This window comes from Ochlerotatus camptorhynchus, unplaced genomic scaffold (genome assembly GCF_037179485.1).
Source record: "Ochlerotatus camptorhynchus isolate MF236.1 unplaced genomic scaffold, CSIRO-AGI_Acam_v1.1 ptg000052l, whole genome shotgun sequence".
NCBI classification, from domain to species: domain Eukaryota; kingdom Metazoa; phylum Arthropoda; class Insecta; order Diptera; family Culicidae; genus Ochlerotatus; species Ochlerotatus camptorhynchus.
Genome location: NW_027040542.1, coordinates 1,656,150 through 1,677,284, shown reverse-complemented (window position 1 = coordinate 1,677,284; position 21,135 = coordinate 1,656,150). Strand labels below are relative to the sequence as shown.

Genomic DNA, 21,135 nt, shown 5'->3' with positions numbered 1-21,135 from the left:
GTCAAAAACAAAAAGGTTCTTGATCTTGGACATCACCGAAAACACCGAGAAATCTATTAACGATTAGAAAATCGTTGCATGGAACATGGAACCCTGAATTTCTTGAAAATTATCTGGCAGGGTCCATGAATGGATAATTTACCCTACATAAGAGGACGTTTAAGTATAAAATGCGATAGTTGGTAACGGATTTTAATGTTATATGTTCATTCGCTAAATACTTGTATATCGTTCAGCGGCTCCCGTAGTATAATTGATAATACTGTAGGATTTGTTGGTTCAAATCCCACTATTTGCCGTAAATTGTTGCGCAATTTTGACGTAGGACTACGTCTTTGATTTCTATATGGGGGTACACTTTGTGAAAACCGAAAATGGAACATGTAACATAATAATGAAAGATTTTGAACGTTAATAACTCAGCTGCCCCTGGACCAATTTCAATAATTTTATCACCAATCGATCAGAAATATTCCTACCCATCTGTTAAAATAAAAACGTTAGCATTTTTCAGAATGTCACTATTGAAAATTGAACGAATGTGCAACTGTTGCTATGATAGTTAAAATTATCACCAATTGCCTGGGAAAAGCGATTTCTCTAACACAGATTTCAAAGTTCAATTCAATCCGGTCTCACCAAACGGTGTTTATTCAATCACCGAGTGGTGAGTGGTGGTGTTCTCCAGTACACAACGAAAGGCTGCCTGCAAGCAGCGAGCTGCAGCTCACATGAGCAACCATAGAAGGAGGAAGAAGGCGGAATCAGTAGCTCTTCGTGAGTCGCTGTGGGCCATCTATGTCAAACGCGTCTACTAAAGAGTATATACAGAGAGACCTCGCTAAAATTCCTATTCCTACACAAAACACAAGCTCCTGCAAATAAGATTTATTATATAAGACCACGTAGTCCTACGGGGCCTCCCTTAGCTCAGTCGGTAAAGGCGCAGCTACAAAGCAAGACCATGCTGGAGGTGGCTGGGTTCAATTCCCGGTCCGGTCTAAGAATTTTTCGGGTTGGAAAATTTCTCGACTTCCCTGGGCATAGAAGTATGATTCGACTTGCCATACAATCGTATCAATGCAAAAATGGTACAGGCATCGAAAGCTCTCAATTAATAACTGTGGAAGTGCATCTAGAACACTAAGTTGAGAGCACGCAATAAGCTAATATGCGATATGCAATAAGCTTGAAATGCGAAGAAGAAGAAGAAGACGTAGTCCTACGTCACCATTGCGTACAACCCCATAGGGCTGTCCCTTGTAGTTTTTTTCATACGTTTGTGTCCCTTCGAATCATGTGTGATTTGCTTCTCAGTGTCTTGTTGATATTTCAAAAAAAAACATAATAATGTAACTATTTGTTAATACTTTACACTTACTTCCGCACCTCCTCAAAATAGGTCTTCTTAGTGACAAAAGCGATGACACTTATATTTGTCATGATGCCTGGTCCAAGCCTTTTCCTGTCTCCAATCTTAAAACCGAGGCTTCAAAAGAAGAGCTTTGGTTTATTTGGTTTATTTCCTCAACACCACAACCACAACACCACGAGTTATATACTAATTATATACTAATCAATAGGTACTAAAAATCAGCAGGTATCCACAGCCATGTCAAAATTTACCTAACCAGGTACCTAAATTCAGTCTCCAACAGGTAGATGAATGCTACGATGTGTTGTTTTAGGTACAGGAGCGTGACATACTTAATAGATGCTCCCTATTAGAGTTGACTTCGTCATTATAACACGAGCAGTTCGTTGGAAGATAAATGCTATCGAACAATCCAATTGAAAAAAAAACTTTAAAGACTTTTCTCACTCTTGGAGATGTCTCCTTGTACATAACACCAGCAGTTCTTTGACAGACAAGTTTGAAGGGATTTGGTTATGATCTGGATTCGAGGGAAAATTTTAAATGTTTTATGGGAAAATGTATGAGAAACGAAACGAACCTATTCATTTGCTTGCCAATAATTCAAATAGTGCTCAAATTTCACAAAATCTCGAGAATAGATTGGGACTATTATGCAGAAAACAACTTTGTCGAAGACTGCTAAACGATTAGTCTTATGAGAAAAAGTTATTATTATATTATTTTAGACCTATTGCTCTCCCTAATACAATTTGTATGGTTATTTCGCTTAACGACGTGTTCAGGGTATCATCCAAACTATTTGTGAAACAGTTCTACCATTCGGGTATGTTATTTTTTATTAGGGTTACGTATATATAAGCTTGTAGGTACGTCTGGTCTAAAGTGAAAGATTAATAACTGTTTGTACTTACCATACCTTACCAATCAGGCTAAGGCCTTGTTGTCCTCTGCTGTCCGAAGAAGTCGTATCCTATTCTAAGACCTTGTTGTCCTCTGCTGTCCGAAGAAGTCGTATCCACTCTACTCGATCCATGGCCACACTTCGCCAGCCTCGTAGTCTGTGAAGAGTCCGCAGGTCACCTTCTACCTGGTCGATCCACCTTGCCCACTGCGCGCCTCTTCTTCTTGTTCGCTTTCGAGAACCATTTTCACTGGGTCGTCGTGCGGCATTCTTACGACGTGCCCACCCACCGTAGTCGCCCAATTTTTGCAATGTGGACGATGGATGGCTCTTCCAGCAGCTGGTGCAATTCGTGGTTCATTCGCCTCCTCCACGTTCCGTCATCCATCTGCACTACACCGTAGATGGTACGCTACACCATGCATTCGAAAACACCAAGTCCTCCACGAGCATAGTCCAGGTCTCGTGGCCGTAGAGGATCAGCGGTCTAATCAGCATCTTGTAGATCGTCAACTTTATGCGGCGGCGAATTTTATTCGACCTGAGTGTCCTCCGGAATCCAAAGTAGGCACGATTCCCTGCCATAATGCGTTTTTGAATTTCTCTACTGGTATCATTTTCGGCGGTCACTAGTGAGCCCAAACTCACGAACTCATCGACCACCTCGATTTCGTCACCGTCAATCTGAACTCGGGTGGGAGACTAACATTGTCTTCCCTAGAATCTCTTCCTTTCATGTATTTTGTCTTTGATGCGTTGATGGCAAGTCCAATCCGCCTAGCTTCAGCCTTCAGTCTGATGTACGTTTCCGCCATTGTCTCAAAGTTCCGTGCCATGATGTGTCTATCCCAGCTCTTCTGATCACACCTTCTAACGCGATGTTGAACAGCAGACACGAAAGTCCATCATCTTGCCGTTACCCCCTTCGAGATTCAAAGGGACTCGAAGTGTCCCCGATACTCGAACAACGCACATCACTTGATCCATCGTCGGCTTGTCCAATCGCGTCAGCCTATCGGGAAATCCGTACTCGAGAATAATCTGCCATAGCTGATCTCGATCGATTGTGTCGTATGCGGATTTGAAATCGATGAACAAATGATGTGTGGGCACGTTGTATTCGCGGAATTTCTACAGAACCTGCCGAATCACGAAAATTTAGTCCGTGGTAGCGCGGGCACCCATGAATCCCGCCTGGTATTGCCCCACGAACTCTCTTGCAAATGGTGACAAGCGGTGGCATAGCATTTGGGAGAGTACCTTGTAGGTGGCGCTCAGCAGTGTGATCGCGCGGATGTTGCAGCAATCCAACTTGTCGCCCTTTTTGTAGATTGGGCATACGACACCTTCCATCCACTCCTCCGGTAATATCTCCTCCTCCCAAATCTTGACAATTACCCAGTACAGCGCTCTAGCCAGTGCTTCCCTACCGTATTTTAACTGCTCATTTGGTAGTTGATCTACACCAGTTGGTTTGTTGTTCTTCAGCCGACCGATCTCCTTCTCAATTTCTTGAAGATCAGATACCAGTAGACAGTCGTCTTCTGCGCTTGCTCTGTTGTCGTGCCACCTTCGTTTTCTGCTGCATCACCGTTGAGGTTCTCGTCATAGTACTGCTTCCACCTCTCAATGACCTCACACTCGTTCGTGAGAAGGTTACCGTCTAAGTCCTTGCACATATCGGCTTGCGGCACGTAGCCTTTGCGCGAACTATTTAGCATTTCGAAGAACTTCTGTGTGTAGTTTACGCGGTACAGATTTTCCATCGCTTCGCGATCTTGGTCTTCCTGCTGACGCTTCTTCCTTCGGAAAACCGAGTTTTGTCTGTTCCGCGCTTGTCTGTATCGCTCCACACTCAATCTCGTGCGGTGTTGCAGCATTCTCGCCCACACTGCATTCTTCTCGTCTCGAGAGTTTTGAGCGCAAGCATACTGGAAATAAGCAGTGGTCCGAATCTACGTTCGCACTGCGGTACGTGCGGACGTTGATGATGTCGGAGAAGAATTTCCCGTCGGCTAGAACGTGATCGATTTGGTTTTCTGTGTGTGATCTCCAGGTGGCTTTGTGGATATCCTTGCGGGAGAAAAAGGTACTTCGAACTACCATACCCCGAGAGGCTGCAAATTTTACGCATCGTTGGCCGTTGTCGTTCGATAAGGCATGCAGACTGTTAGGCCCGATTGCCGGTCTGTACATTGCCTCCGGTCCTACCTGAGTGTTCATCCTTCATTCTCATCGTTTAGTTGAAGAAACGGCCCTTAATCCTTAACTTGCATATCCTTGCGTTGATCGGCTGCCAACCAATCACACGATGGCGCATCTTATCCAGCACTACAAAGCCGGTTCCCAGCTCGTTGGTGTTGCCACAGCTCTGGTAGAAAGTAGCCGCTCGATGCCCGCTTTTCCATACCTTTTGTCCCGTCCAGCAAAGTTCCTGCAGTGCTACGACTTCGAAGTTGCGTGGTTGAAGTTTGTCATAGATTAACCTATCGCAGCCCGGGAAGCGAAGAGATTTGCAGTTCCATGTTCCGAGTTTCCAATCGTAGTTCTTATTTCGTCACGTAGGTCTGTGCCGATCGTTCCGATCCGTATTTCTTTCTGGCACTAGGACGGTTATCATCCGCTCCTAACATGGAGAATAGACGCCGTTTTGAGTCGCAACTCCATGGTGAACAGACGCTCGGGTTGCAAATCAATGTCTTTCTAATGGGAATAACAAGTTCAAGTCCTTATAGTTGCATTACGCTACCTGCCTCAGACATGCCAAATTTGAAGACACGTCTTAATTTTGAAGACATTTGGAATTCTGTGAAGATAATTTTCTCCTGCAACTTTATTCAAGTTACATATGTTGCTAAGCTGAACTTCTTCAAACATGTTTTACGAATATTCCTGAACATCTGGGTAGGTCCCTGAAACTAAACGAAATTTTCCTGAAATTCCAGGTAGTTCAAAATGCTTAACATTCTTCGGGGAAGTTAAGAAAAAGTAAAATCTCTGAAAACTGATAAGAAGTTCTATGTATGAAGTCCTAAAAAGTTTACTGAACTATTTGAAAAATTCCTAAGCTTCTATGAAGTTTACTGCACTGACGAACTACAACGAAGTTAGATGACCTTTTGCGAAACTCCATGCAATTTTTCGATGTTTTATGAAGTTTTTCGAACTCTTACTAAGTGCGCTGCACCACTACAAAGTTCAATGTACTTCTAAAATTTGTGTATGATTTTCTTTATTAAAGTTTCATGAAGTTTACTTAGCTTGGATTGCCCTGAAGTAGTACAAAGACATTTAAACGCAGCGAAATGACCTGAACTTAAAAAAGATGTCTGATCATTTGTGAGGTTTCGCGAAATAAAATGATGTTCCATGAAGCTTCCTTGACTTGCACAAAGATTTCACTTTTTCGCAGAATAGTTTTCAATATTCTTTCGAGACTTTCAACCGTTGACATTTTTTAAGTTCCCCGAATTTCTACTGAAGTTCTTTGAAGCTCTACGAAGTTTTCAAAATACCTATCAAGTTTTCTGAATTTGTATTATGTTTTCTAAACTCCTACGAAATTTCTTGAAGTTAAATAAAAATCCCTGATCTCCAACGAAGTTCCTTGTATTTTTTGCAAACTTCACTAAAGTCCTTTAAAGTTTGCTATTTTACAGTCTGATGAAGCTTTACATAGATCATTGAGCTTTTAAAAAATCACTGGTCTTCTATACAGTTCTCAGGACTCCTACGGAGTTCACTGAATGTAGCTGAACTTCTATAAAATTCACTGAACTTTTACAAAGTTTTCTAAAATTCTATAAAGTTCAATAAACATCTACAAAGTTTGCAGAACTTCTTCAGAATTTACTGCACTTCAAGGAAGTTTCCTGATCTTAAACGAAATTTTCTGAATTTCCTCGAATTTGCTTGAAGTTCCGCAATGATCTATGAAGTTCTTCGAAGAGAGTGACTACAGCGTAGTGGTTGGCAGCCATACCTCTCACGTCAAAGTCACGAGTTCAAACCTTACTCCCGGACAAGTCGTGAATGTCCCAAGATCGTTAAAGCGACCATAATAAAAAAAGTTCTTCGAAGTTCAAAAATTTGGCCTGAACTTTCACGATGTTCCTCGAACTTCACTAACAGAAACAGAGCTCTTCTGTCATCTTCAACGTGATCTTTTGCAGCAAAATTGGCACTTGAAACGTTTTTGTCGGTAGGTTCCCAATTTAAACAACTTTTTCACCTTGGTAATCAGCTAGGTCCAGTTCATTGCTCATGCTAGATTTTGACGTTTTAATTTCTTCAATGTATACAATATTTGACACAATTTCCTAAATAGTAAGCTAGATCTACGATCTACCCATTAGTGTGATTAAAAAATAAATTTACTATATTTTTTGGCCACTGATTTATTGAGTAGATTTTGAAGAGGGAGACAAAAACTTCAAATTTAACTTTTCAATGAGCTTAACAAAGTCAAGATACAAGATCAAAACTTCGGAGTCAGTATATTTTTGTTGTTTGAGTTTTTGGGTTTCGGACTTTTAAAGTTTTCTGAGATTCTAGGGATATTAATTTGGTTTTAATTGTATGAACCTTAATCGATTTGTTGTTGGTACTTAAAAAAATGTAGGAAGCTCAGAATGGCAGCCAGCAAATTAGCTGCACCAAATGATAACTCTCTCAATGCATGTCGCAATAATAAGCTGTTTGATTTAAATCCACTGTATTCGAATAAAACGCTACCCATAAAATTTCCGAGTAATGATCATGATTTAAATATAAATCGAATTTCTTTCATGCTCTCCATAATGGATTTGCCTAGTCCAAGAAAAATTCATATTTTCCTGTCAGCTCCTAGCACCATATATCTCACCGATGAAACTGCATGCATTATAAATCTCCTCTCGAGGTGGTTATAAAAAAGTTTCATTCCATTTTCTCGCTCGTTTTTATGTAAAACAAACACATAGCAATCCATATGTACCGTCGCTTCACAGCGGTTCAATCACACACGCGTGAGAAGGACAGAGCAAAATACACCATTTTTCTACCGGGGCTCGGGTGGAAACTGCTGCTTCATTATCATCTATTTAGCATAAAAATGCGCATACAATATCGCGCATTAAGCCCGAGCGCACCTCTGATTGGAGAATAATAATATGAATATGATTTCTCCCACCCTTTCAGTCGCTTCGATTCGCTCGTTTTCTACACATCTCTCGCTCTGTTTTGTGTGTTGTGTATTGTATACGCCGCGCGCGTCTAGCGGACTGGTTTTACACTTTTGCGTCTCTCGCCACGCTATTACCATATCTCGTTCGCTCCTCTTCGGCACTTTACAATACATTTAAAAAAATCTCGGCTCCCCCTTTGTCTACAATGCAGCGACCGAACGGACCCAACCAATACACCCCAGAATCACGAGACGTCAGGAAAAACTTGACGAAAAAACCCCTCACCTCACACACAGTTTAAAATCTAAAAACCCTCAAGCACTTTTTTATCAGGGGGAGCGAACCAATACAGAGCAACCGTTTGGTAACCGCATCGTGGGTAGTTGTGGCAGCAGGCCATGGGAGCACACGATAAAGCTCGCTCTCGATTTTCCATGGGTAACCATGGGAGTTGGGAGCTCGATGCTCGCCGCTGATGAAGGGTTTGTAAAGAAAAACGGAAAACTTGACGAAACTCCATCGCAGTGCGTGTATGGATGGAGAGGTACATGTTGACAAGATAACTGCGATGATGCGAGCATGTGCTTGAGAGTAGGTAGTAGGTGCTCTCTCTTGCTCGCGAAATGCTCCACACATTTCTGTCGAGGCTGCCTGTAAAAGTGTATCGGTGCCCGCGCGTGAGAGATGGTTGCTTCCGAGTGTGGTTTCTTCTGAGACTCCAAATCAGCGGGAAAGGAAGCACACAGCAAAATCGCGGGTGGCCACCGATCGTATTGTTTTGCTGGAGCGTCCCCTCCCAACCCCCGTTCCGCCCGGAGGTTTGCACACTTGATTTTCTTGCCTCTGTCTGTGCATATCGAAAGCGATTCCAATACGAAAGGCACATTTTCTTAGTCCCATTTGACGTTTCGATGTAAACGCATGTGCTTTTTTATCGTCAATTCTGTTGTTTTTTTTTTCGTTGTTTGTTATTGCGCTCGGTCGTTTGCTCGCTCGCTCGCTCGCTGGTCGTCTTTGATGCTGAGGCTTCTCTCCGCTGCTGCGTTGTTTGACGACGACGACGACAACGACGTTTGTGACGACTACTGCGATAGATATCATCACCGTTTGGTTTTTTTTTTAGTCGGGTGCCCGGTGGGGACTTACAACACGTGGATGATGCGGTGCGGGAGGCTCCATATGACGGAGGGAGAAAACAAGCCTCTCCCCTCTAGATAAAATGAGAGAGAAAGAGCTAGAACAGCGCCCTTCGTCTCCTCGCAATGGTTTTAAGATATCTGCCACCGGTACCACTCCCTGAGAAGCTCCATCGTTCCACTGAGGAAGATACCTTTTTTGGGGGTACCGAACGAAGTGGAGAAACGGCAAGTGCAAAAAAAAAAAACTGCTCGTCTCTCCGCTCCGGCAAGCAATTCCGGCTGCTATCTATTTGATTTTTATAACTTTATTAATTAGTGTTGTTCGAGTCGAACGATGATAGATTGACAAAACAGCCCGAGCTCCCCAAGAAGCGTCGTTGTCCGCGTGCCAGTGAGCAGTCTAGAGTCTCTCCGTGGGCAGTGGCAGTGGTAGTGACTGACTGTCGATTCGATTGTTGTTGCCGGTATCCGGTTCGACTGTGCGCTTCGGTAGCTGTCTCCCAGTAGTGTTCGCAGGTCGTGGCCGCGTGCGGAAGTATTGTTCGGTTCTTTGTACGAATCCACCCCGAGGTACGGTGCTGTGGGCAACCCTTCCCTCTGACGTTTCGTTTTGGGTGCCCTTTTCGGTGCGTGTTAATGAGTACGAATCGCCCACCCCCACCTCTTCTGTGCCACCACCATCACCAGACGAGGCCATCGAGCCAGAATCAATCCAGTCGATCCGGTCGGGGTGATAGGAGTGACGACAACGGCGACGATAGCCACCACCGTCTGGCACGGGGTGATATTTTTTGGAGTGACCAACAATCAATTAGTCAGCTCGGGGAAGTGTTTATTTATGTGCTAATGATTGCAGTTTATCCGGCACACGGGTGATAGAGAAAAAGAGATTTGATTTGGTTGACAAGGTGATTGCAATTTGAATAATAATAATCAAACCAGTGCAATAGTGCGTTCGGGAAGAAGAAAAACTTGAAACGGATTGAAGAAAAGCAAGCCGTGAGTGTGTTTTGCAGTGAATTGTGAGAAAGAGAAAGCGGAAATTGCAAATGCAACTGAAGATAGCAAGTTCCCGACGGCATGTGGCAGCGCTTACTGTGATGAGCGTTGAGTATGGGATTCATCGAATGAAGTGCGCTGAATGTGGACTGTGATTTACTGTTTCTTGAAGAATATTGCCTTTTGAGAACAGAGCAGTGATGGTTGGTGAGTACGACTAGGTTTTTGCATAGATTCTGAACAATATTTACAGCAAATGAAAAGGGGTTTAGTAGGGATTTTGTTCTGAGTTCATAATCATTCATATCGAATATTGTGTATGAGAAGCTTGTTTATCATTGTGAAAATAATCCAACGCTAATGTGGCCATAAAGTAATTAAACTCAAGTCAATATTAAATTTAAAACATGGTCTCCAAAAACGTTTTATATTGCGTTTTCCACTAACGATAATTTTTGATTTTTTGATGTGTTTCAGCACGCGTTTTTAATCTACTGGGAAAGATGAAATTTGGTCGTACATCCGAAGTTTATTCCTTTAAAATTTTCGTTGTGTTCCTTGTGGCCTCATAATACTGTGAAAACCTGTATGATGGAAAAGATATTTATAGTCAAAAGTAACGGAACTTTTAAGATAGTTTGATTTTTCCACTATTCAATTCATTCTCAAATTCCAATAGTTGATACGGTAATACGATCAATGGAAAAAATAAAAACTGAAACTTCAGTGATAAAAAATAAGAGTTTACTGACTACAACTATTATGGGATTGGGAAATGTCCACCATATCTCGAGCTAGGTTTCAGCTGACATAAAAATAGTGCACTGCAAATGTAATCGATAACGGAAAAAGTAGGCTGCGCTGCGAAAATAACGTGTTTTTGTTTTTCTGCGTCGTTTTCGTTCTTGTGAAAATGTTAAAATTGTGCAATTTCGTTTTTAATAAGTTTTAATTAAAAGTACTGAAGAAGTGTTGAAAAGTGCATTAAGTGATAATCATCAAATACCTCTCTTTTCGTAGCATCAGGTGTCATTTGTTCCAACTAACGCGTTACAATGCTCTGCTAAGCTCATTTGCCGTTTCGGTCCTTTATAGGTTTTATCCATCTAAATTAAGACAATTATTTCAAAACTCACTAAATACGCGGCAATCAAGTATTGCATTACTGCTTAATTGAAAGTTTCAGTAAATTATCGATAGTGATATCAGTCCCATCTGGGAAAATAGCAAGCAGAGAAAATCGCTATTGAAAATTTGTTTATCCTTAGGCTCTTATGGATGAGACAACCAAGTTTTGTTATTTTTCACCATATTTTCTGAACAAAACATGTGGCTTTTAGTGCACAGTGTAAAATTCAGGCAGTTTAAAATCGATTCTAATGGATAATTCATATCTGATAAAAATCCATGCTTTTATGGGCAGTATATTAGCATCGATAATAAATTGGAGCGGGGCTTATCGTGTGTTCTTGAAATGGGCTATTGGAGCTACGGCAGTATGTACTACTCTTTGCCATTGGCTGACAGCAAGCGCTGCCAAACAGTATTATGCGATATACGTGACTCTTCGATTGTTTGTTTACGTTCACACATTAGTGAATGATTAGAGAGAAGCAACATGAACCAATTTTGATGTGTTTGAACAAATGTGACTTACTTAATCACTACATCCCACTGTTAATGGAAAGATTGGAGACAGGCTTGAATATTTTTAATATTGATGGACTGCAATATACTTACATTCGTTTCATCACACTGGGAGAGTAAACAATTTGTTTCGATTTGAGAGCTCAAAATTGGTTTGATTTTCTGGTCCGCCTTCGCATCACCCAGCGGAACGGTTGTCAGCTCTTAACTCCAGAGTTCATGCTTCTTGCATTATTTCGGTAACGAAGTAAGTTAGAATCGAAATCTAATTTAAATTACTTTAAAAGCTTACCTGACAATAGTCGTAAAGGCCCAAATTGATTCTGCAATAGCATATAACTGGATCAATGCAAGTTGCAAACAAGGTTGCAAATACTCATTTCAGATTAAAAAATGATTTTAGGAAGTATGAAATCACTAGCAGCACACTTGTCACTTAAAAGTTGGTGTTACTTGTATGCACCTTATTTCAGTCACAATCAAGTTGCAGCAACCTATTTTGATGGATGTGTGTTGCCTGGGATATGATGATATCTTAATTTGTAAGATATAAGAAGAGGTTGCAAATGTGTTTGACCTGTCAGCTTTAAAAAGGAAGTACTGCCATTACATTTGTTATAAGAAACATATACTGAACTCCACACTTACATTTGATGATCATGGCATTTATTTTGCATGTATGAATGGAAATGTCAACATTTCAAAATATTTAAACAATGGAAATCACTGTGTTGAATACATTGAATCAATATTGATCAACGTGATCATGGAATGACACAAAAACAAGTGATTAAACATTTGAATCCAACGTGTTGATTTTTTGGCGTTCCCTTCCACTCTTCATTGTGGTATTCGACGTTTTGGAACAGAATTCTGATTCAATGGGAAATTTAACAGGTTGCTTCGATATTCTACCAACATGAATGGTTCAAAATTTGCCTCAGAAATACCAATGTTGCCTGTTGAGCAGTTGATTGAGCATGATCCTAAAATTTTAGCGTTTTAAAACATTAAATTGAAAAGTGGAGTTAAGCAAAGTTGTAGCTGAGAAAATTTCATACAAGCACAACTATCAACAATTCTGTAGATAAATACGGTTAATTGAATAAATAGTTTGCTTTTCTCATAGTAATTCCCATATAAACTTCAAATGGTTTGTGCAGAGTTAGTTTATAGCTAAACGAGTTCAAATTTTTGGAAGATGATAAGGACTCGATTTGAAACGAGACATTCTTATTATATGTAAATTATTTATTATTAGCATTGCAGAGTATCAGCTATTTTATCGAGGGGTGCGACACATCTAAATCCCGATTTTAAATGGTCGAAAAATCTCACACTAGCAAATCAATCTACGAAAAATCTTTTTTCATCTCTTACATCTAAACCTATCTACTCGCATCGCTCTCCACCTTTTTGCAGGAAATCTTCAAAATCATAATCAATCGTGTTTCTATCTATTAAGCGCGAGTGCATCTCACAACAGCAAAGCACAAAATTTCCTGCATCTTAGAAAGAGTCACTCCCCTCGTATTTTATCCACATAACTGTATTTTCATTATTTCATATTGTAATGTTCGGACATATTTCATTGCTCCATTACATATATTTACTTCATATAAATAAATACCCCAACCCAGATGGAGCATCAGGGTATTATTTGACCAGAAACTGGACGATGGAGTCGTATGACAACCGGAGTCTAGGAGGGAATTATCATTTTCTTTATCCTACCGATTCGATTGTGGTGGTGTGAATTCTACTCCAACAGTTTCAGTGAGCTTGACGCGCCCTTCTTAACAAACCATCCTGTAGGAAGGTATTGCGAATTGAGTTATTCGACGGTGGATTCGGTGGTGGATTCGATGGTGGATCGTACCGTTGGAAGAAGATTCTTAAATTCCCGTGGATTTCACATGATTGTCTCTGTTTACGGGTCCACCCCTCCGTTTTTGGCCCTTCATACAGTGATATTGTGAATTCAGATCGGTAGCTCAAATTGATCTTGTTATTAAGTGGAGCTGCATACAAGACAAGATCTTTGAAGGGATGGTGGCTACCTTATATACATACACGATCAGGACCCGATTTGAAACTATTTGAGCACTGCATCACACTAATGGACAGCCCTTAATCACAATTAAATTTGTTTCGCCTACGCACATGGGCTCATATTGTAGCCTGAGATTTATCATTTCTACGATTTTTTAACCCTCTGCTGCCCAAGCCCGTCTTTTGTTGGGTTAAGTTTAAAAAATGTTGTGCTAATCGTAGAAATGATACACTATTTATCTACCGTTTGTATTCGGTTGCCAACTCATTACGTTAACTAATGTTGAAAAATAATTTTCAATATACAGGTTGGACTAGATTATCCAGAGGGTCGATTATACCAGGGTTCGATTATCTTGTATTTTTGTGTAGCTTTGGATGTAAAAACAAGAAGGGTAAATGCAACAACCATTGATGCATTGTAACCATTTTGCATTTTGAGCCAATTTGTGCTTGGTGGAGTTCAACAAAGTGAAATAGTAATGCCATACCATCCTGAGCTGTGAGGGACCATTCCACCTCATCGCATAGTTAAAAATTTATTTTGAATTGTTGCACAGTTGAACATTTTCAGAACTTGATTAACCACACACCTAGAAAACAATGATCTCTGCCCAAGTAACAATTTGGGTTTCATGAGGGTTCTGTAGATCATGGTTTAGACTTGTAGAATGCTTTAAAACCTCGTTTAAATTAGCAATGTTACTTGGGTGATCACCTGATGGTCTTTGGAATATTTTCAGAGCCAACTTGCATCATGGGAGAATATCCGAGCGATGTAATTTGAATTGATGAACAGTTTGAGATGTTCAGTACAATAGTACCTGATAAACCTGAAGTCTTGAAAAAATATCCTGAAAACTTTATGGAGATCTTAAAACCCATTGGAATAATTTCTAAGCTGCCGTGTTTCATATGAGAAAAAATCTGAGAAATGCGATATAGATTTTGGATCAGTCTGAAATCTTGAAAAAATATTCTGAGGTTTTTAAGGTGATCTCTTATCAATGGGTGTTATTTTAAATAATCTAGGAGCAACATGTAGTAAATTTGTGAAATGATGCTGCTAAAATATATAAATTACGAGGTATTTCGACTATAGTAGGCAGTGCTAATCAACTTATAAAAGTGTCTGGATTTAGAGCCTTCACGGTAATTGTTTAATTTTGGCAAATATCGGTAGAGGAATATATGTATTTCTTAGAATCTAGTTCAAGATTAAGACCACCATCTTCCCTCACTGACACACGTGCTCACATTTTCCTTATCAGCTGATCCATAAACTTACACGCTAATCAATCGATCCCATCGTCACGCACGGTTTGCGTCCTCATCCTCATCCGTCCACACATCTTTCGCCACACAATGATGCTTGCGCTGTTCCAACAACAGTGTTCCATTACGCCACACTTTCGCCTCTACACCTCGTCAACTTTCGTCAGGATGTTTGGCTACGTCAGTCGGAAATGCGTATACCTACCAACGAAACCACCGAAATCATCGCGTCATGAACCAAACAAAAAAGCCAAACAACAGTTTAGTCATCAGGTAGGAAGCAGACACCAACACCAACCGGCGGTGGTCGCCATCGGTTAACGCGCGCGCTAACTATGGTCCTGTTATGGACACACTCGGCAGGCAAAAACTATAAGGAGATGAGACACGTATCCAACAAACAACGACGACGACGACGACGTAGGCCATGCGAGCGCCACCGCCGTCGGCATTTCGACGAGTAGCGGAAGAAACATCATCATTGCAACTACGATCGCAGCATCCTACGGATTTGGTGTACACACTTACTTCTTGTTAAAGGTACTCACACTCAGAGCAGAGCCTACCGCGATTCAAAGCAGAAGAGGAGCCACCGACCGACCGCAGCAAGCGTAAATAGCCGCCGGGGCTTTTCCGTTTTCGTAGCCATCGTGCTTTTTCCGCGCGCGCGATCCGTTTCGTTGTGGTAAGTTCTCAATGAGAGCAGGTCCGGGTTTTGCCTCCTCATCTAGTTAGTTGTGATTTGATGCGTTTTCCTCTCCGTTTGTTGTTTTTTTTTCTCCTTTTCGACGGAGTTCATTGACGGCAGAACGGTTTTCGGTGAATTTAACTCTTTTCTAAGAAGTTGAATTGATTGCATTGACTCAATACGTCAATAAACCATTCTCGATTATTACCACACACCACTTGTCGTTCTCGGTATGGTGTGTCATGAATAGTTTCTTATCATTGATCAGATTTACATATTACTTTGCCGCGATAGTTACAAAATGTTTGTTTACCATTCATTGGGGTGATAGTTGGAAATATTTCCGATACAGAACGTCACACATGCCTTATCTTGGAAGTGTTCTGTCCTCTGCCTAATTGAAGTGTTGACAGTTCCTTATGATTATTTCGATTTGCACCTGGCAAGACTTTGTGGTTTGTGGGTTGCTTTTGTATGGACTGTGGCGGCTTGTTAGCTGTCACGGTTTGTTTGATTTGGGCTGGTACGTATTTGAATCCGTTTCTGACGAAAATTGATGCATTTTTCGCTTTCTTCAATTGATTGTGGTAATATTCTGACGTTTAATTAGGAAAACATGTCGCCTCATCGCGTTATCTGACACAACGATCAAAATTTTGTATCGTGCAACGTTGACACACTGCGATGTTTCGAATGAGTTACTATTGAAACTGAATAGTATACATCGTGGAACTTCCATTAGTCCGCGAAGGAACAATCTATGTTAAGGAATGACGAGATAACTACTCGGAAACATATTTTCTAAAGTATGGTGAAGACTATATTTTGGATTCAAGTCAGGATATGAAAATACCGGAAAAATGGATTCGATCATATGTAGTATGCGGTGTTATTGCGTTATGAAAAAAAAAAAAATGTGGCCGGTTTGCTAGCGTTTGAACAGCAAGTATGATAGCTTTTGGATCAAACCTCGTTCTCTGCTTTGTTTCAGCAAGAGCTATACTGGAGAACTAAAAGTTTTAAATTAGAATTATTTTGGTTATTTTTAAAGTTTATTTACTCCATTCAAAAAAAGTTGTTCTCACAGTTTTAACCTGTATAAATGTTGCGTTATGAAAAAATAAATTATCGTTCCAACTACTGGAGATAATAACATTTGACGTTAGCATGTTTTTTGTTCTCGATTAAAGTTGAACATAACTTTTGAATGTTAAGTTATACCAAAATACTTTCTTGAGGAAAAAATAGTGCTATAATTTGTCCTACAACTTTTTGAAGACTAATTTTTGGAAACATTTGAAGCAAAACAATATAGAAATAAAAAAATTAAAGCAGGTGCAGGAAAATAGCTCTAGCATGGTCAAATAAAGAACTAGATATATGTTTCTACAACTTTGCTGAAGAATGGTACCACCTTTACATTAAAACAAAAAAGTTTTATTGATTTAAAAGAGAACCACCCTAATACAAATTTTCGAAAAATGAAGGATCATTTAGCTATAAACTATTCTACGAAAATCACAACCCCCTAAAATTACCCTAAAAAGAGTATACTGCAAGGACCGTTCAACAAGTGACAGATTGTTTATCGGATACTGACATTATCCTATCGATCGGTGACTTTAATCTTCCTAATTTGCGATGGCATTTTGACGAGGACATTAATGGTTTTATTCTTTCAAACGCATTGACTGATACTGAGAGAAGATTTTTACAGAAGCTATGTTGGCCAATGGCTTGAGTCAAATTAATAACATTGTCAACACGAACGAAAGACTCCTTGACCTGGCATTCAGTAATCTCCCGAATGACCTTGACCTGATGGTCACACCTGCATCGCTGTTACCTGTTGATAACCATCCGTACTTGACGGTGTTTGAAATTTGACTATTGGCATGGGATTTTGACGTGCTGAATTCTATGTTTATGAATATTGAGTGGGAACGATTATCAAGTTATGTTTCAGTAGACCAGATGTCTAAGAATCTCTCTCTGAAGTTATAAATCATCATGTACCTCGTATAAGACAAGCATCAATTTCTTGTTTCAACAAACCGTGGTGGACTGCAAAGTAACGTACACTTCTTAACAATCTACGTAAGCTGCGCAAAAGGTTTTTCTATACGAAGAATGAGTCCGATAAAGCTAGACTCCGTGTGCTTGAGTTGCAGTACAAAGCCTGTAACGAACGGAAACTATTTATGTAGAATATAGACAACCGTAAAGGAAAATACTTCGAGCTTCATGGGTTTAATCAAGAAACGCAAAGCTGACTACGACATCCCTGGCTCGGTCAACTTTGATGGAACCACTTCTCACATCACCCGTTCAACGTCAAGCTGGTTTCGAGCAGATTCCGTCTCACCGATCGTCTCCAACAGTCAGCACGGTTTTATGAATCCAACGACTTAAACCTAATGTGTTATGTGTCAGCGATATCACGTGACATAGCATCAAAACAGCAAGTGGATTTGGTTTACGTCGATTTTGCGAAAGCTTTCGATACAGTACCGCATAACCTTATCATTTGCAAAATGATTCATATAGGATTTCCCACCTGGATCACGGAATGACCAACTCGTACCAGTCTGACCGCAATGCTTTCATGGCGGTGAATTCCGTACGCTCCAGGTCCTCCAGGCAGTGTTCTCGGTTCTCTTATTTTCGTCAATATATGTGAATGACTTGTTTGAGCTGCTCCCATAGTCCAAACTGTCTTATGCAGATGACCTAATTTTTTTTCGTGTCATTGTTTCTCCTGCCGACTGTGTTGCAGTACAAGAAGATATAAATCGTTTGCTAGTCTGGTGCGGCGACAACGGCAAAAAATGCAAAGTGATATCTTTCACCCGCTGCAATAGTGTTACTCTTCATCCATACTGCATGGGACCGGATTCCGATCCATTCCACGTTAACGATTTGCAAACAAATAAGCATCGTAACTGCCAAAGCATACCATTTTGATAATGTCTTGTGACCAGTGCCTTAAATAGGATGTTCCGGCCACAATTTTTGTTGCACACTTTTTTATATTAATAATCATGCGACACTTAAAAAAAACATCCAATTGATGTGTATGGACCGATCCTATAAATACTATGCCATGTTGCTAATTAGGAAAAGTCAAGAAAATTCAGAACTCTACTATAGATGCTCACCGTAAAAAAATATGCAATTTTGAATGTTCATTTCGGATCATATTGATCCCAATGCCTAAAGAAGGTTAAAAAATGTTAATTGATAATACCAATTCCCTAAGCGGCACCGGTGGTGTGGTGGTAAGCATGATTACCTCTCACCCAGCAGGCTGGGTTCAATCCCAGCTGATATTTTTTTGCAACGAAATTTGTCGAATGTTACTTATTACCTTGACATTAACGAACTTTACTATTATGAAAAACTTTGCCGAAGACGGGAAGTCAAGATCATTACATGTGAGACATATTCTTTTCGCCATAGTTTTGCAGGAAATCCTCATCAATCTTCTTTCATTCTCATACAACACAACAACATGTTTCCTGTATCTTAGATAAAGCTGTCACCCTCGTACTCAGCTGATCAACATTGTCTTAACAGTGGTGCTCAACTTATCCCACATAGCAAGCCATTTTTTTTTTGTAATAATGCTGCGGGCCACTCGCACTTGTTGCCCAGTAGGATGACCTCAGCCACGCTTGACCTATTGTTCGGTTGGTGTGATTGGATATGTATGATATGACCTCTTTGAAAATAGAAACTGCGATCGTTGTGTTTGGAAAACCGATCAAGATTTATACGGTCACAGATGTTACACTTTTATGCTTAAGGTGTATTAAGGTTTATTTTTATGGTTCTGTGAGATGTTTTATTGCATTATATAAAGTGCAAAACCACTTTTCAACATGCGAGAACTCGGTTGAAGAGATATAAATTAAAACAAGCAATATTGTCGGTAAAATCTGTCGTATGTTCGACCCGGGTGCATAAAAACAGTTGAGTTTTGCTTGATGAAGATATTAGGATCCATTCCAGGCCGCTATTGTAGGAAATCGATACTGATAGAATTCGAGCGGAACGGTACGGCACAAGTAATTAATTTAGAAGCATATGACGTTATCCCGGTTTGGAAAACATTGTTAAGTGCTTTTAAATTTGATAGCTTCTTATTCCCGGGCTTGATTGATCGTAAGTCGTAGTTTGTTGTCCGGAGCACGGTGGCCTTAGAGTGACTGTTTTTGCTTACTGAGCAGAAGATCGTTGGTTAGAATCGAAGCCCCTTTACATTACTTAGATAATAGGGTCGCATCATGCAATAAAATATCGCATCACTTTCCTAAGTGAATTCAGATCTAATTCGCCCTTCCCACTAATAAAAACATCCTTCCCGTGACAACCGTGGAGATGTAGAAGTATACACGGTTGCTAGTAACAACGGATGTCCAACTAACAATCGTTTCCCTATAAGAGGACCAGTAGGGCGTGACCGTTATAGATTTTGAAAGTATTGATTAACTGGAGTTTACAAACTGGGAATGGATTGCTAATGCCAAGCTCCATTATAATGGTCCTTTGTGCAAATTTCACTGGATCTGGCCAATCATGGAGCAGCAACTACGAATTGTATGGTCACGAATGCTCATGCTCATGCTCAACATTCACGAATTTGTAAAATTATTTCAATAAGTATATTACGTGGACAATTTTCACACTTTTTGGAGTCAACTCTTAACTGCAGTAGATCAGAATGGAATGGATTAAATTTTGTAACGGCAATCGATGCCGATATTTCCCTAAAAATAGAATCAGCAACATCATATTTCCATTCAAATTCCCCAAAATAAAAAGTGATTATTGATAACGCTCATCAGCGTTACTGAACGTGCACATGTTTCAACAGTCGAACTCATTCCGTAGGTATATATGGGCCCTGAACAGAATGTTTTCGAAATCTTGATAAGCAACCGTTGTCGTCGTAGTCGTCGTCGTCGTCGTCGTCGTCGTCGTCGTCGTCGTCTTCGCGTTGTCGTTCGATAAGTGGTGGTCGCGTATCAATGAATAATAAATTAGAACGAAGTCAGACGTTTACATACTGAACAACATGCGGGCGCATAATTCGTGTCGTGTCATCAATATTTGCCTTTTCAATACCTGCCACGGTTGCAAAGAACCGTACCGTTATCAGTTTGAAAGGTGTCCAACCGAAATCAAAGGTGCCATGAAATGCGACCGCAAGGCTGTCCCAGTTTAGATTTTCACCTGAAGATGATGATGGTGGCTGACATCAATTAGTAGGCCGGTTTGTCAAACGCGGAATCTTCTCGTTGGGAGGCGTCTCATTATCGACGTTAATTTGAAAAGTCACAGTTTATTTTTCCTTCATAAATCTATACATTCAAAACTTAACCTCTCAACGAAAACTGTGAGTCACTTCCGTTCCGTATTCAGCTTGCTTGGATCAAGTCACGCAATCGTTATGATAATCGTCTACTTATATGAAAAAAAAAAAATGCCCATGGAAAAGAAGGTATCAAGTATACATTCAAAGGTGAGGTACTCTGTCGGCATTTTGTTTTTAATTGCACCTGACTAATCGATTTTTGTACCGTGTCATTTGCACGTCAAATGTTTTCCCAAGTTTTCGTTTCTTTTCTTTTCCGATTCTCATACCAAATATAAGCATGAGCATTCGCTGATAACAGCGTGCTCCCAAATGGATTGGCAAGGAGAAGTCGGAGCAAACAGGAAATCGATTGACACATGTACGCAATGAATGGCACTGGATTGAGAGGGTGAGAAGGGTGCAGCCGAGGGTTCTTCTAATCAGTTGCTGTTCAATAGCACCTTAAACCTTATTCATACGTGTGAACAGTGTGATCTCATTTGTGTAGCGATTATATTTAAATAGAAGCTTG

The 21,135-nt window shown here is 40.3% G+C and overlaps 1 protein-coding gene across 2 annotated transcripts in view; it reads left to right on the top strand.

The window, feature by feature from the left end:
- The first annotated feature begins 8,428 nt into the window (after window positions 1–8,428).
- The window catches only part of LOC135717215 (alpha-protein kinase 1-like), a 241,784-nt gene continuing 229,077 nt past the window's right edge, over window positions 8,429–21,135 (top strand). For both annotated transcript variants that reach the window (XM_065239191.1, XM_065239190.1), the window contains exon 1: window positions 8,429–9,789. The gene's annotated coding sequence lies outside the window, so the exon portion shown is untranslated. The remainder of the gene's footprint in view (window positions 9,790–21,135) is intronic.